This window comes from Miscanthus floridulus, chromosome 1 (assembly GCF_019320115.1).
Source record: "Miscanthus floridulus cultivar M001 chromosome 1, ASM1932011v1, whole genome shotgun sequence".
Lineage (NCBI taxonomy): Eukaryota > Viridiplantae > Streptophyta > Magnoliopsida > Poales > Poaceae > Miscanthus > Miscanthus floridulus.
In genome coordinates, this window is record NC_089580.1 from 143,665,542 (window position 1) to 143,681,405 (window position 15,864).

General features: G+C 45.1%; 1 non-coding gene and 2 pseudogenes across 1 annotated transcript; all 3 read right to left on the bottom strand.

Annotated features, from left to right (window-relative positions):
- Positions 1-7,347: 7,347 nt before the first annotated feature.
- On the bottom strand, positions 7,348-12,884 carry LOC136542881 (transcription factor bHLH140-like; annotated as a pseudogene).
- TRNAH-GUG (transfer RNA histidin (anticodon GUG)) lies at positions 11,525-11,596 on the bottom strand. Its single transcript has one exon. It is a non-coding gene; the product is annotated as a tRNA-His (tRNA).
- LOC136464604 (dnaJ protein ERDJ3A-like) lies at positions 12,132-15,864 on the bottom strand (annotated as a pseudogene).

A 15,864-nucleotide genomic window follows, 5' to 3' on the forward strand; every position in this document is an offset into this window, starting at 1 on the left:
AGATATAAGACAGAATGGAAGCACAGATTGAGGCGACTGTTGAAGCGCGAGTCGAGCAAATTTTGATGTCCAAAGGGTTAGGAGTACCACAAAACCCTACTCCTTCTGCCTTTAGCCCATAGTTTAGGGGTCGCAGCAGCTGCGGATTGACCCCGCTCGACGAAGAAGAGGCGAATGTGCCTCATCCGGTGGACGGCATCACTGAACCCATCAATGTCAAGTTGTACATCCATCAGGAATGGACAAAGGACAAGGTGGAGCTTGGCCAGGCCTGGCCTGCGGGAGACGAGACAATTAATGGCCGCCCAATTCCACAGGGGTACGCTCGCGTCATCATTGATAGAATACTTGATAAGAAGTTTAACAAGATACCCATTGAGTACCCCGTAGTAGAAGACAGGCTGAAACTTGGTCAAAACAAGGGCTCTCAAGTGGCCTGGCGCAAGCGCTTCATTAAGCTCGACCATCAATTATCCTCTGATGATGAGGATGACTACGAGTCTTCGCCCACCCGCGATGATCACTCACCATCTCCCAATAGAGATCACTCCCCTCCTCATCTGGAGCCATCACCTCCGAGAAGACAGAGGTCTTCTTCTATTCCTCCTCATCCGACTCCATCTTCATTAGACCCAAGAAAAGAGACTCCTCCTCCCCCTCCCCCTCCCCCTCCCCCTCTCCCTCCATCTTCATTAGCACCGAGAAAACAGAATTCTCATCGTCATCCTCCTCCTCCTCCACCTCAGCCCAAAACAAGATCAAGGACATCCTCGCAGTCATAGAAAAGGTCCTTGGATTCGGTCGCTAATGCTCCCAAAGTGGACCAACAGAAAAGAAAAAGGCTATTCAGTGGCAGCGTTACCACCTTGATGAAAGAAAAATTTACAGCACACATCTCGAAGGAAGATTGTGTTAGTTTCTTCAATCTCTATGCCTCAATGCCTTTGTATTTGTTGAAGTCCGAATTCGAAAGGCAAACACAGAATAAATACGCTACAACAAGAGATGAAGAAATACATAATAAAGATTTAAAGAACATACAGAAGTACGTCGAAGACAACCCAGGATTAACCATGGAAGAGGTCGTGAACATCTATTATGATGTACAAGGAACGGGAACACCGGCAATAAAGTATGAAAGGGGCAATCTTTTGGTTCTCGATGACGGGTATAAAAATTTGACAACATATATGCGCCAGTTGCATGAATATTACATGGCTCAAGCAACAGAGACGGACGACTTTGGTTTTGAGGTTATTATCCGTTCGCCACATGTTTTCCATTATCCTGAAGAAGAGAAGTTCGATGTCGAGTGGGAGTGCTTGTTTCAGCTATACCAGAAACACTCTCTCGATGTTCACATGTTGATGCTGTGGACTATGTAAGTACCCTACACACACGATATTACAATTAACTACTCTCTCGAGATAAATTATTAACTTTTAAGCACTTCCCATGATTTTATGTAGGTGTATAGCAAAATTTTGCATTCTAAAAAGCAAATGGGATTACATAGGCTTCTTGGACCCCTTGCGAGTCAATGAGAGGACATGTCTAGGCCTCTATAGATGTGACGTGGAAGACCTGAAACAGAGATTGATTGTTGTTTTTGACGAATTCACGATGAAGAAGAAAACCCACATACTTCTAGCCTACAACTGCGAGTATATGTTCTCGGCTTTTAATTTTATGCTTTTTTTTCGTTAAGATTATTCGATAATTAGGATTATGTGATTGTAGCAACCATTTCGTCTTCATTTGTGTCAATCTTGCCAAAAATTTGATCGAGGTGTGGGACTCGAAGAAAAAACCATTTCATCATCTGGATGCACTGATGGCAGTGCTGAATTGGTAAGCGATCCTAATAACATATTATTTTCTAATCACACATACCGCTTTCTAATGTTTCTCCCTTTAATGTTGCTCAGTGTCCGAAGAAGACATATCGGTGGGACACCGGTCCCATTCAAGGTTGTAGAAATAGAGGGCACGTACCTATCACAGCCGGCGTGAAACAATGAATGCGGGTTTTATGTAATGTGGGTAATGCTTCGCTACATCGGAAATCGGAAGAAGCCGATAAGTTGGTGTGTATAATCCCCATTTCATTTATGTCTATTAATAATTCAACAAAATGATTTAATGTTCCTCTTTGGATATCATCTTTTTTGAACGACAGCGCAAGAAATATAACCATCAAAGGCTGTTAGACATGGAGATCGTCGCACTGCAATCGGAGCTCGCAAAATTCATCTTAGCCGAGGTATTGGAAAAAGATGGAGTATTTTCTATTGCATGATCCGTGAGGTACAAGGACCAGTATGGCCCAGAGCGGCTCGCTAGATTATTGTAAGAAGTCTGAGAAGCATTGCACAATCTGTGAAGTCCGAGAACATTTCTTTTTTCTTTTAAGGGATCGAGATCTGGATAAGAACATTTGAACTGTAACCGTAACATTTGTAATATTTAATATTGATGGACCTGTCATCTACGTAGCGTATATAAAGCGAAACCCGATTCCATAAAAAAATATAAATTAAAATCAATTATAAAACAATAAAATATGAATGGGCCATCACTGCCGGTTAGCAGCAAACCGACAGTGTTGTCTTGCAAAACACTATCGGCTTGAGCCATGAACCGACAGTGTTGTCTTGTTCAACACTGCCGGCTTGAGCTATCAACCGACAGTGTTGTCTAGCTCAACACTACTGGGTTGAGCCATGAACCGATAGTGTAGGCTTGCTCAACACTGTTGGCTTGAGCCAAGAACCGATACTCTTGAAGCAACCATCACTGTCGGTTGGGACTACAAACCGGCAGTGTTGTTCAACTAGACACTGTCGGGTGGAACCAGAAATCGATACTGTTTCCTGCAGATCAGTGTCGGTTTTTAAGAACCGATAGTGATGTCAACCCCCCATCACTGCCGGTATGCCACTATCGGTTCAAAATCCAGCAGTGAAGGGGGTTTTTGAACCGACAGTGATGTCCAGATCTAGGGTAGTGAGGTCTTGCCCCTGCATGGCATGACAGCCTCAAACAAGGTATGTTTGCACTATGACGTGCGTTATATAAATCTGTAGTATAGATCCAGTTCTGAAAATCAAAGTTTGGAGTGACTTTCTGATTTGAAATCGATAATGATTGCATGAGGACGTTCGTCCCATGACTCCCGTCCAGACGTGCTCCCGCAAAAAAACTCATCCGCTCGTTCCACTCCCCGTGGCACCTCCACCCGCTGCCAGTCGCTACGCCTACCGTCGGCCACTTCTTCACATCCCCCGCCCAGCCAGAACTCCCTGCCGGCCCCTTCTTGTAGCCCCCGCCCGTCCAGAGCTTGCTGGTAGCCGTCTGTGTCTGTGGCCAGGCCCTTCCTCCCGGCCCTCGCCCAGTTAGAGCCTGGCGGTGGCCTATGCCATCGTTGGCCTGTCCCTGCCTTCCCCTCAACCCACAGGCGACGATGGCAGCCGCATCTCGGCCAAAGCACGTCGGCGCCCTATCCCCGCCGCCCCCTCCACTCGCCTCCAGAAGGGGCCATGACGGCGCTGCCCTCCTCCTGCCCATCCCCCACTTGCGTTGCATCATACGGAAGATGAAGGGTGAAAAACACATGTTGCAAGTCTATGTTTTAGATGTTTCATAGGTATGTTGCAAATGTTTCATAAGGATGTTACAAAAGTAGATTTGAATGTTGCATATGTTGCAATGGTTGTATACGTGTGTTACAAGCTTCTCTTCCCAATGTTTCATCTGTTTTTTCAGACGTATATTATAAGTGTGTTTATTTGGATGTTGCATATGACACATATGTTGCAAATGTTTTATCTAGATGTTGCGTATGTTTTACAATGGTTTTGAGATGTTTTTGCAAATGTTTTAGATGCATGTTTCAAGTGTTTCATCTGTCTTGAGATGTATGTTGCAAGTGTTGCATCTAGATATTTTAAAAGTAGATCGGGTGTTAAATCTCGCTCCCTCCTCACCTTCGGCCGCCTCGCCTCAGTGTCTCCACCTTCTCTCGGCGCCGGCTGGGCATTCGAACCAGAGGCGTAGGCAGGCGCCGCCCCCTCCCCTTCTTCGGCGTGATGGGGGACGGGCCACCGCGAGTACACGCGGGCACGCGCTCCTTCTGTTCCGTTACGTGGGAGAGGATATGTGCGCTCGTTTCTTCTGTTATGTGCTGAGATCGGACGCCTCCTGTTTCTTGAATCGGATGGCCCCGAGCTGCGTCCAGACGTGTCCTTAGACCAGACGTCCGGATGGGCGCTAGCCGTCCCGATTTGAAATAGGTTGTTGAAGTGGTGGATCAATATGAAACTGCATGCACACCGGAAAAGATGCATGACAATAAAGTTGCTTGTATCCAGAATCGTTCAACGGATAAGTGATGCCCGAGGTTGCTCATGTTAGTAAAACTTCTCTTTGCTCATGTGCATATGAAGGCGCCAATTTACATAAATTATAAACTTGATAAGTTCTACCAGAACTATAGGAGGTAAATAAACGTGGGTATCATATCACTTCCGCTGACGAATTTCCGAGAGGCTAAACTACCGCTGTTTACTTCACAATTCACAGGTATTCGCCGTACCATCAGCCAGCTTCTTCTTTTTTTTTTTTTGAAACAAATACCATCAGCCAGCTGGGGGACCCCAAGATGGCCACGGACACAAAAACCTGCGGCCTCCGTTTAGCTCGTTTCCTTGGATAAAACACCACAAGGCTACGGGCCGGCCTGACTTTCCAAGATTGGCTTCAAACGGGCCAGCCTGACTTTCCATGGTTGGGCCGGATTCAAATGTTGGTTTCAGACCCAACTGCAGCCACTCCCCAGCTCGACTCATCTCAACAGGATAATAGCTTTTGCAATTTCGTGCACCGACTTCAAGAGTTTCAGACGAGCTCATCAGCTCGCTTTACACCCCACACCAACGTACGAAAAAGAACCACCGACAAGGACTTCGTCAGGTGGTTCAGCCGCAATGATGCCAAGGGACCTTCTACAGAGCAGCTTACGGCCCATTCTAGTAAACTTAGGGCCTGTTTAAATCCATTATTTACTACTAAAAAATAGCTCCTGTTAATGAACTAGTACATGGAATCAAACAGACCCTTAGCAAACACAAAAAGCCTTACCATGCCATTGCTACTAGGATTGGCTCGCTTGCTTGAATTGTTGTCAAACTGGTTTAGTGTCACTTTGGGTGCCAAGCTAGTGGATCACTTGAAAAAAAAAATGGCTGAACCCAGAAAAAGTTGCCCAAACTAAAAAAAATAGAGGCATGACACCCCGCGGGCTAGACAGCTCGCCCCACATCTTCATGATAGGGCGCTGTTTGGAAATTGTATCTTTTTTAAAAAGCACCTTCTAAAGATGCTTTCTAAAAAAATTATAAAGTATAGCTTTTGGGCTTTCATCAGTTTGAAGAAGCTACCGTATTTGGGAGAGCTTTTAGCTTTTCGAGTTTTATGGAGAAGCAAAAGCTCCCCAAACAAGGCCTAGGTATAGGTTGGTACAGGACTGCGGAGCATCACACACTAGTTAGCCTTTTTTCACCCTGATGCTGCTGTAGATAATTGTCGTGGTGAAGTCCTCCGTCAACAGCCACCATCTATTGGTCGGAGTTAGTGTCCTCCAATGCAGATGCCCATTGCTCGAACAATTGAGCAGCCCCATATGTCGGATAGGACACGACATGCCTTATTGATGTTTCTAACATATTAAAAATACTTATTTCATAAAAAAACATATTAGAAATTCTTGTTTTCTTGAATTATATTTTTTGGCGAATCACATTACATAGTTCATACCTTACTGCCTTATATCAGTACTTATTTCACTGTTTCTTTTTAATGTATCTTAGCTTAACATAACATTTGTTTTCTTGAATTTACAGGTAGTCTAGAAATAGATGAAGCAAATCACTACTATTTGGTTTTGCAAAAAAAAAGACCACTACTATTTGGTTGAACAGGAAAATTACCTTCTTATCTTCTCCAATCCATATTTGTGAACACCCTTGTCGGGGTTATGACCCCCGGATGTCTCAAGACAACGATTAGTTAGCAGGCCAAGCGGCTCACGATACATCAACTAGTGAAAGCCCGAATGACCGAGGCCCAGCTAAGCCAAGCGGACCAGGCTAGGCGCCAAGGACGGGTCCACCACGACCCCTCCCTTTTGCCTTAGCCGCATGCCGCACAAGGGTTCACGACCTCTCCGTCGTATCGACCCCTGAGAGGAACTAAGAGAGGTCGAGCCCAACCACTACGGACCAGAAAGTACAACCCAAGGTCAAACTTTTGGCATCGTGCAGAGAGCGAGCATATCTCAACATGACCCATGCCTGTGACATGTCACTCCAGGGAACTCACATCACCAACAGTGACGGACACGTGGTCACTATGCTGCCTACTCCTTGTACGGCCGCTAACCAGCACGCTGGTTCACCGCGTCGCCCGTCGGGACGGAATTGGACTTCAGTGGCGAACAGGCGCCCGGCGTGGAGCCGTCCCTGTCATCATCTGCAGTGTCGACAGGACCCGCATAAAGGAGAAGAAAGGCCCAGCGGTCCTGGAAGCCTTCCTCTCCTTGGCTCTTCTCCCTCTTTCTCTCTGTGTAACCTGCTCTTCCCCTTCGTCTATAAAAGGAGAAGCAGAACACCCCAGGAGGGGGGGGGGGGGACGGCGGTTCACCACTCTACACGGCTGTAGACAGCAAAACACACGCCTTAGGAGCACACGCACACCAGAGACTTGGGACATTTCCCTCTCTCGGTCATTTGTAACCCCTACTACAAACTTTTAGTGCTAGTAACACGAGCAGCAGCAACGAACTGGACGTAGAGACTTTCTGCCCGAACCAATATAAACCTTATGTTATCTAAGAACACCATCCAAACCAGAGACGCAATACTAGAAATTTACTAGTTGGTAATTCGAAACACCGACAAGTACCGGTAGAAGGATGGAGTCATTCTTGTGATGCACCATCTCGTCCAGAATAGAGGGATTCCTCATTCTTATGATGCACCATCTCGTCCATAATAGAGTGATTCCTCAAACTAAACATGGTGTTAGTTTTTACTCATTCCATTTCTTGCCTCTCCTCTACACCAACCATTGTCTTTTTTAAAGTTAATCATTCTAAAGTTCAGCAAGTTAAAATATGTTGTATTTAAGTTGTTCTAAGCCTACAAAAGGTTCAAATTTTAAGCGTTTTTATATTTATATGATTTTAAGAAAATATATATTTTCTTTTGAATCCGAATCTAGTCCATTCTTATAAATTGATTCTATCTGATCTGTCTGAAAGAATCTGGATCCAAAACACTTTTTCAAGAACTTGGATCCCTAACACACCCTAGTTTATTTTACCAAATTTTAATATCGATCCAATGACCCAAGTCAAATGGAGCTTCCATCCCCAATCTTCAGTAAGCACGCTAACACAAGTAATGGTCTCTGAAAAGATAGGTTCAGAGCAAGACAGGATTCCACACTAGTTCGAATACAAAAAAAAAAAAAAAATTGATCAAAACTATCCTTAGGCAAGCACGACATGCAAAATGTGTGTGCAAGGACAACTGATCATCGAGTTCTAACATCTAAGTGCGGTCCATATGCATCGTAGAGGACAACAGCCTGTTTTTCTGCAGAAGATGGGAAGGGAAGGAAGATTTACAGATCGCGATGTGGGATTTCAGCTTTGGGATGTTTGGATGAGCGCTCCTGCACCTGTGGCACCGGAGTTCCATTGCGAGTACCTTTTCATCAGTGCTGGTGGTTGTTGATCCATTTTGTTCAATCTCCTCAATGACATCAACAGAATCACGGAAAAAATGATGTGGTGAAGGAGTTCCAATGTTTCTTATTTTTCAAGCTTGCAGAGTTGAAATCCTGGCTAATGATGTGAAGATGCAATTGTCGCATTGATGGAACCTGTAATAAATAAAAAACAAAACATGTGAAATTGCTCATGCCACAACTAGTGTTTTTCGAGAGGAATGATGGATAATGAACCCAAGCATAACCAATTTCTTTGGTTTGAGAAGTCAAATCAGCTAGTCCATCACATTATCCCTCATAAGAAAATGTTTATATAAATTGGGTAATGAGGTTATCACACTACAGTTCTGGATGATTACATGCCATGATGCAGTTCCTCAAATTAAAACACACTCTACTTCTCAAGGAAAGTTCAAGGAAACGAACTTGAGTTAGGATCATACCGAATGGTATCCAAGTCTGAATTCCAAAGCCGCATCTTCCTCTAGGAACTTCTGTGCCCACTTCACCCCAGCTGAATGCATCCTCCTCAACAAAGGCAAGTGTTCTTTCTTGACATCTGCTAGAGAGTCAAGACCATCCATTCTAGATATCACCAAAATATGCCTTTTGGCCTGCATATATAAAGATTTTTGCTAAGATGACAACTGGATCACTGAATATCATTAAGAAGCACACAATAGAAAAGGTATGTAATTAGAAAATTCCATAATAAACCTTTGGATAGAGATCTTTCAGAACAATATATTCATCTGATGTCTCCTAGGATAGAATCTGAGTTCTTGTACTTTTCTGGGTTCATGGCAAGTTCATAAAGAGACTGGGCCCAGGATCCCCAAGTCTTACCTGGTAACCACATCATTCCTTTTGTTGTCTACTTGTCTAGTTTGGCTAGGAACAGCAGATGAAGTCATGGCATCATCATGGCAATTTGGAGCATTAACCTTTGTACACTCATGCTGTTGCTTTGCAGTCATAATGGGTTGAAACAACTTATGTTTTTTCATCCTTTCAGATCCATGGCTGTCCTCTCGCTTCATTTTTGTGTCATTGGGAGATGTCCCTCCAGATGCTGACTTTTCTGCTCCAGATTCACTGTTCTGCTTTCCCATGTAGCTCTGCACAATGGATGCAAAATTCTCAAAAAGTGAATTGTATGCTTCACGAAGAATCTTAGACCCTCTGGTATAGTCATTCTTAAGATAGTCTGGTCGCATTGGATTCATATTTGGCCCAAGCACATGTATGACATGGGTCACACCTTCCCGTTGACGCAGAGGAGAAGTTGATGGAAGTGGAACAACAACAGAGGTTCCTGGCCTCAGTGCATCAGCACATTTTTTAGTTGCATGTTGTAAAGATTCTCCAGCAGCATTATATATTGCCGCATTAACCCCTCCACCTCCAGGTTTTAGCCTCCTGCAGTTAAAAGGGCACAAATATCATCTCCCTGTCTGTAGTAAGGTTACTGACCTTCTCCAAAACAGCCAGTTTGGTTCGCCCAGAAACATAATAACACAACTTGTTCAAAAAAAAAAGAAACATAATAACACAAGATTCAACAAAAGAAAAATATTTAGACATAATGCTTCCCTTCTAGATGAGGAAACGTAAATTTAAGCAGGTACATAGGAGTACCAAATATTTAAGTAACCAAAATCATTACCAATTGGCAGCATTACCAATCACGCTGCATTGAAGACCTCCTCTTGTGTGCAACTGAGTGATATCTCCCACACATGTGAAAAATCTGTTGGAGTCAATGCTCTTCTTAGCAGCCTTCTGTTTGACCAATGACAAAATTCTTGATTTCTCGCTCAGGTCTACAAGAACTAGTCTTATATTATCAAACTTCTGCAAGAAATTAGCAGCTGTGTCCACTATAATATCAGATGCTCTGTCAAGATCAAACTGGAAGTCGGCAGTAGAAATAGATGGAAATGCCAGAGTACGGGAACCAACATCACAATAATCACTTTCTTTAGCATGCTCTTCATTTTCCATCTTGTGCATTCAACCCCTTCTCAACTTCCATTGGGCAGGCAAAACCAGCTTCAACATTTTCCTGTTTTGGCAAAGGATTTTGCTGCGCTGGCTTTATTTCTGTCAATGCAAGCTTAGGTCCACTAGATGTCTCAACACTGGAAGCATCAGCTTTCTTTAGAAACTTCATTATACCAACTTGTACGGGTCTTTTGCTCTTCTGACCAAAAACTCCAGATGGAAGACTATCTGAAGGCCCTAAATCATTATACAAGTCAACTGCTTTTTTAATGTCGCCATCATCATTACAGCACATGATCCGACTGAAACCTTCTGTGAGCAAGGGTGTCTCCTTCTTTTGCAGCATGCGGTTGACAACAAGGGCAGCCTTCCCACCCTGCAGATTGCCGTCATGACCCTTTCGGCTCACTGCACGTGAGATACAGACCTTTGCAGGTAGATCCAGGGAGACAGCATGCACATCTGCGTGCAATGTGCTGCCCAGCTTCACAAAATCAGCACGCTGCTCGCGTTCCAAGTTACAGCGGTCAATGAGAACACTCTTGCCCTCCTTCAAAGCATCTGATGCAGCCTTCAAGCACTGTATTTTTGTCCCAGCTTTGCCGTTCCCAATTGTATCCTGGATAACAGTAAGCACCAAAACAGAGTTCTGTCAATCTGCTCTGAACTGTTGTGTTAGTTAATGAACAGGTGAACAGCCATCGTGAAACTGTAAAACACCGTGAGTAAAATTGTCAAAGCAAGTTGATTGGGAACAAAGACATTAGTATTTGAGATTCTCTGCTTCCCTATGTGTGATGGCATCCTTATTTTAACATACTAAATTGTTATTACAGTATTTATCCAGTAAGCAGTGAAGTAAAACAATGAAGTGTCCACTGAGAGCACAGATGGACTCGCAGGACGCAACGACGAAATTTCGACCAAATCAAGTGTTGTTTGGCAATAATTAGCCCTCAACTATTCAACAAGTGTTGTTTTTTTTTCAATTAACTAGCACATTGTCTTGAAACATCACATTGGGATAACTAGCAAATAGCAATGGTCAGCACATTTGCACTCATTGAGACCAAGAGCGACGGAGGACCCACCTGGCAGACGCGAACCCAGTGGCGGCCGGCGGTGGAGCCGCCAACTACGGCCTCGGCGAACGAGGACTTGCCGCTGCCCGGTGGGCCCACCAGTACCACCACCACCTCCTTGCGGCCGCGCTCCTCCTCCTTCGTCTCCGCGCCCGCGCCTGCACCGACGATTCGAGACAGCACGCGCTAGGGTTTAAGCAGCGACGGCGGGAGCTGTTCGATTAGACGAACGAAACGGAAAAAAAAAAATCTTTGTCTCGGGCGCACCTATGGTTGCCGACGGAGGTGGTGGAGCGGAGCTGGAGCCGCCCGCGTCGGGATCCATCTAGCAAAATGGACGAACCACAGGCTACCGCGATGCGCAAAGGTGGGCGCGGAAGAGGCAAGAAACGGAGGAAGGGCCGAAGGCCGGAGTGGTGGAGGCAGCGACGCGGGAATCGGCGGGTTCTGGCCGTCCGCGGCTCAGCACGATCGAATCTGATACGTCGGTTACGCAGCACGGTCTAATCAGACCAGGGGGGCAAGGGGAAAAAGGAGCAATTAACCAAGGTAATCAGACCAGGGGGGGGGGGGGGGGGGGGGGGCGGTAAAAAGAGCTATTAACAAAGGTAATCAGATCAGCGAGGGAAAAAAACAAAAAAAGAACCTGTGGCTGCTGGGATTCGAGCCCAGGTCTCTACGGCCACAACGTAGAATTCTTACCACTAAACTACAGCCACTTTGCTGCGCATCTCCATGACCACGATTATTAGTCCTCTATGAAACATGACACCAGCATTGTGCAAAACATCCATCATTTCTATGTTTTCTCAAAAATCTGCGCCAAACCAGTGTCGGCGATCAAATATAGTACAGTACAAAGCCAGGCAGTTCTCTCATCTAGCACTTGAAGAACCACGGCCCTTTATTTATCCCCCAATGGGCTCGTTCGCTTCGCTGAAAAAACAAGCTGAAATATTGTTCCGACTAATTTGTCATAAGAGAAAAATACTATTCCAACTAAAAAAATAAGCTAAAAAGTATAGATTACAAGAGAAGCCAACACATAATCTGGAGACAATCTACGACAGCCTAGTACTCGTTGAAGTGTATGGCGCCAAGCTTCCACACGAGGAAGGAGGTGCCGAACATGATGGTGGTGATGAGCGTGAAGGAGACGAGGACGAGGAACACGTCCACCCCGAACGGCAGCTCGAACGTCCGCCCCTCCTTGGGCATCCCGCGCTTGCTGTCGTCGAACAGGTTGCCCGGCGCCTAAGGCAGCCGCGACCCCCGCCGCCTGCCCCCGCCCTTCTTCGCGTCCGCCTCGCGCAGCGCGTTCAGCACGCCGCTCCCGAACTCCGGCTTGGCTTGTTTCGACGACGACGACGAGCCTTTCGCCGACGGCTCCGCGTACTTGCCCAGCACGCGCGCCGCCCGCTTCGGCGGCTCGCTCGGCGCGCTGCCGTTGGCGTGGCGACCGGCTGCTGCGGCTGGCCGTTACTGCCGGGCGTTACTGGGGATCTCTCGGCGCTTGGAACGGGAGAGGCTGGAGGAGGAGGGGTGTTGGCTGTTGTTTCTTGCGCCGCGGCCGGCGCCGCCTGGTAATTGTCCGTGGCCCGCCGGCAGCTGGTTCTTGCATGCTTGTTATTCCTCGCCGCTAGCTCAGCCGGAGGAGCTCGGGCGGGAGCTTCTGGAAGGCTGCAGCTGCCGCCGCCTTCTCGAAGGGATGCCTCGAGCAAAAGTTCAGCTGGGTGTAGTACGACGAAGATCTTGGTACTCCTCCTGGCTGTACACATGAGCAGTAGCATCAGGAAGCAAGAAGAAACAAGATGGAGCGCTATGAGTTACTCCGTACTAGATAAGAAGCTTACTTTTGCAGTAGCCCTGGGCAAGGAGGAGCAGGAGCTGAGGCTGGTGGCAGCCATCTTCCTCTCATCCGCTCGGCCATAGCATTTTGTGCTCGAGGCCACAGCTATCTTCACTGGCCTCGAATCGGAGGATGAGGCTGTCCACGAATCGGAGCTGTGGGGACGTTGGCGACTGGATAGATCCGACGACACGTTGGGCTGGGCCGAATTCGTTACGCGGCGGTCATCAACCGTAAGCCCAGAGTTGTCTTTTGGGAAATCCTCAGCAATTTTGGCATAAAAAAGAGTCGAGAGCAAATTTTTTCTTGGATCTCCACAGCATTTTAGTTTGAAGTAAACTCTCGGTTCCAATAACATCAAAAGTTTAAACTACTTCAAACACTAAGGGCTAATTTGAAAACTCAAATCCTCTTGGGATCCCTAACTTTTTCAGAATGGAAAATCCATAGGTAAATAATTTGAATAATTATTTAGTTCTTTATGGAGGGTTTTTTCTATCCATGGGTGTGCTTGCTTCCAAATTAGCCGTAATAGACCGTCCGACACCTACCCGTTTATCATATTAGCTTATCCCTGTGTTCCTCCACCACCACCACCATGCACGTCACCTGCTAAGTTTCGGTCGCGTCATATATTCTCAGAAGTCGCAAGGCAGACTAACAAAAAAAAAGATTGCTAGTATACTTGGCCAAGACACCAGAATCTTGTGAAAACAAAAGATAGTATAGAAATGGTCCGCTATATTAGCATTCGCCCAATTACATTGGTAGAGGGAAAGATAAGTCAGTAATTCTGGTTTACCGAACGACAAAACTGTCCAGCAAACGCTATACACAATTTTACTCTCTTCGTTCAGCTATATATGTACAAACCTTAATAAAGATAATAAATGTTAGATCTAAAACCCTTGCAAAACTTGCAACAGTCGTCTGCCTAAGGACAGATTTTTGTTTCGTCGGTGACAGTTGAACGTCTCCGTTCAAAACAGATCCCACGAACCTTTCAGCTTCTTCCAGTGTCACCTCGTCCTCGTCGTACACCGCGAACCTCCCCCGGCGAGGCTTGTAGGCGATGAGCAGCTTGTCAGATGACTTATATCCAGACTTATCAAACGATGACATGAATGCAGATTGTTTGTCCTTATCCAACAAAGCATAGGAGACTGCGTTTCTGGAATTATAGTTCTGCCCCCTTATCAGAGTCTTCTTAGATATCTGGATGCAATCACCAGAAAAGATTAAGGAAAGAAGAACCACAGGATAATAGATGTTACTATGCATTCAGAAGAACAAGAAAACATGTACTTCTGCTATCTACTATGATTTGGCTTTTCAAAACAGAAGATATACCTCAGACAGGACTGTTTCAAGCTGTCCCTTGGCTTTGTTTGACCCGAAAACACCAATGATGCATACTGAAGTCTTATCTCCACAGATTTCCTCAAAGTTGGAAGCTGTGAGGAGAGGAACCTTGTTTTCTTCCCATTGACTGGAAGGTTTCTTATTAGCTTGATTCGATGACAGCTTCTTATTCTTCTTCTCAAAACTTTCTAGCAGCGTCTTCAATTCCTTGATACCAGATCTGAGATCTTTCACCGAAATGCCATCCTTCAGAAGGAGCTCCTCACCATTCACGGTTCGGCCAATTACAGCTGGAAGATTCTTCACGCCAAGACTTTTGAGCAGCGGATGAGAAACATCATGAACCTAAACATGCACAGCAGTTTACCATGTTACACATACTGCCGTTGAAGTTGTTTATCAAGTCCTAATAGCATATAAGAGTTTCCCCCTGATTGTTCACCAGCATGGTAAAGGTATGCTATTTTAATGGAAGCTCAATCATCTACTCCATTCGTTCCAAATTGTAAGTCGTTTTAGCTTTGTCCTATGTCAATTTTGTCTAACTTTGACCAAATTTATAAAAAAAACCATTAGCATCTACAATATCAAACAGATACAATATCAAAATATATGTCATGGTGTATCTAATGAATCTAGTTTGATGCTGTATATGTTTGTGTATTTTTTTATAAACTTGGTCAAAGCTAGAAAAGGACTCAAAAGGTTGACTTAGGATAAAACTAAAACGACTTACAGTTAGGAATGGAGCGAGTAAATTATTTTTCATAGAATTTTTATATTATAACCATTCATTACCGCTTACTGCCCAGAAGTAACTACACCCACACCAATTGACATCTTAGAGTATGCTATGTGCCAAGTTTTCCCATGTCGAGCAGAGAAATTGTTAAGGCCTAGAATTTCCTAAGCCTGGTAACCAGATGGAGCAGTAACAGCAACAGATCAAATTACTCACCTCAGCATCATAAAAAAATTAATCGATTGCGGAACATCCCACTGATAGCACGCCACATTGCTGGTGTGTCCTTCTTACTCGATTTAAGAGCACTTGAGGAAGGTTTGGTAGAACATTTAAAGGGAAACTGAATTGGCCAATATCTACCCGTTTGGAGAATCTTGGCAGGTGTTCTTGAGAAAATGTCTTCAAGCTCTTAGCATCATGTTCTCCAGAATACTCATGCAAAGATCCTTTCTCTGTAGTAGCATATGAATAGATGAAGAGGCGGGCCGATTTCCCTATTGAAACACCAGACCTTTTGCAAAGAGATTTTTTATTGTCATAGTTGACCTTACCAGCCTGCACAAATAGAAGGCTATTAGGTATGTATGTCCATGCCATATGTTGAGGAGCGCTATATATTTCATTATCGTTTTTGTACATCAGCTTACCCTCAGAGCACCATCCAGTGAATGGACCACGTCCTGCATGACACTCTCTAGCACAAATTGACCTTTTGACTGGGGTGTATAAAATAACAGAAGCCAAGTAGTTCCTTGGTCAGCTACTTCTTTATTGAAAACTTGTGTGGTGATATCCTGAATCTTGGCAGTGCCAGAATGCTGACCAGAAGTTCCAGTGTTGGCTCTAGCTGAGCCAGTTGATCCACCAAAATGGCTAGAAACCATTGATCCACCACCAAAAAGGTTCGAGAAAACATCACCAAGATCAAAACCACCACCAAAGGGGTTTCCACCACTGGCCCCAGGTTTACCACCAAAAGAAAAGGAAAAGGTTTTTGTATTTCCTTGACCACCCATTGTCTGCCATCCATT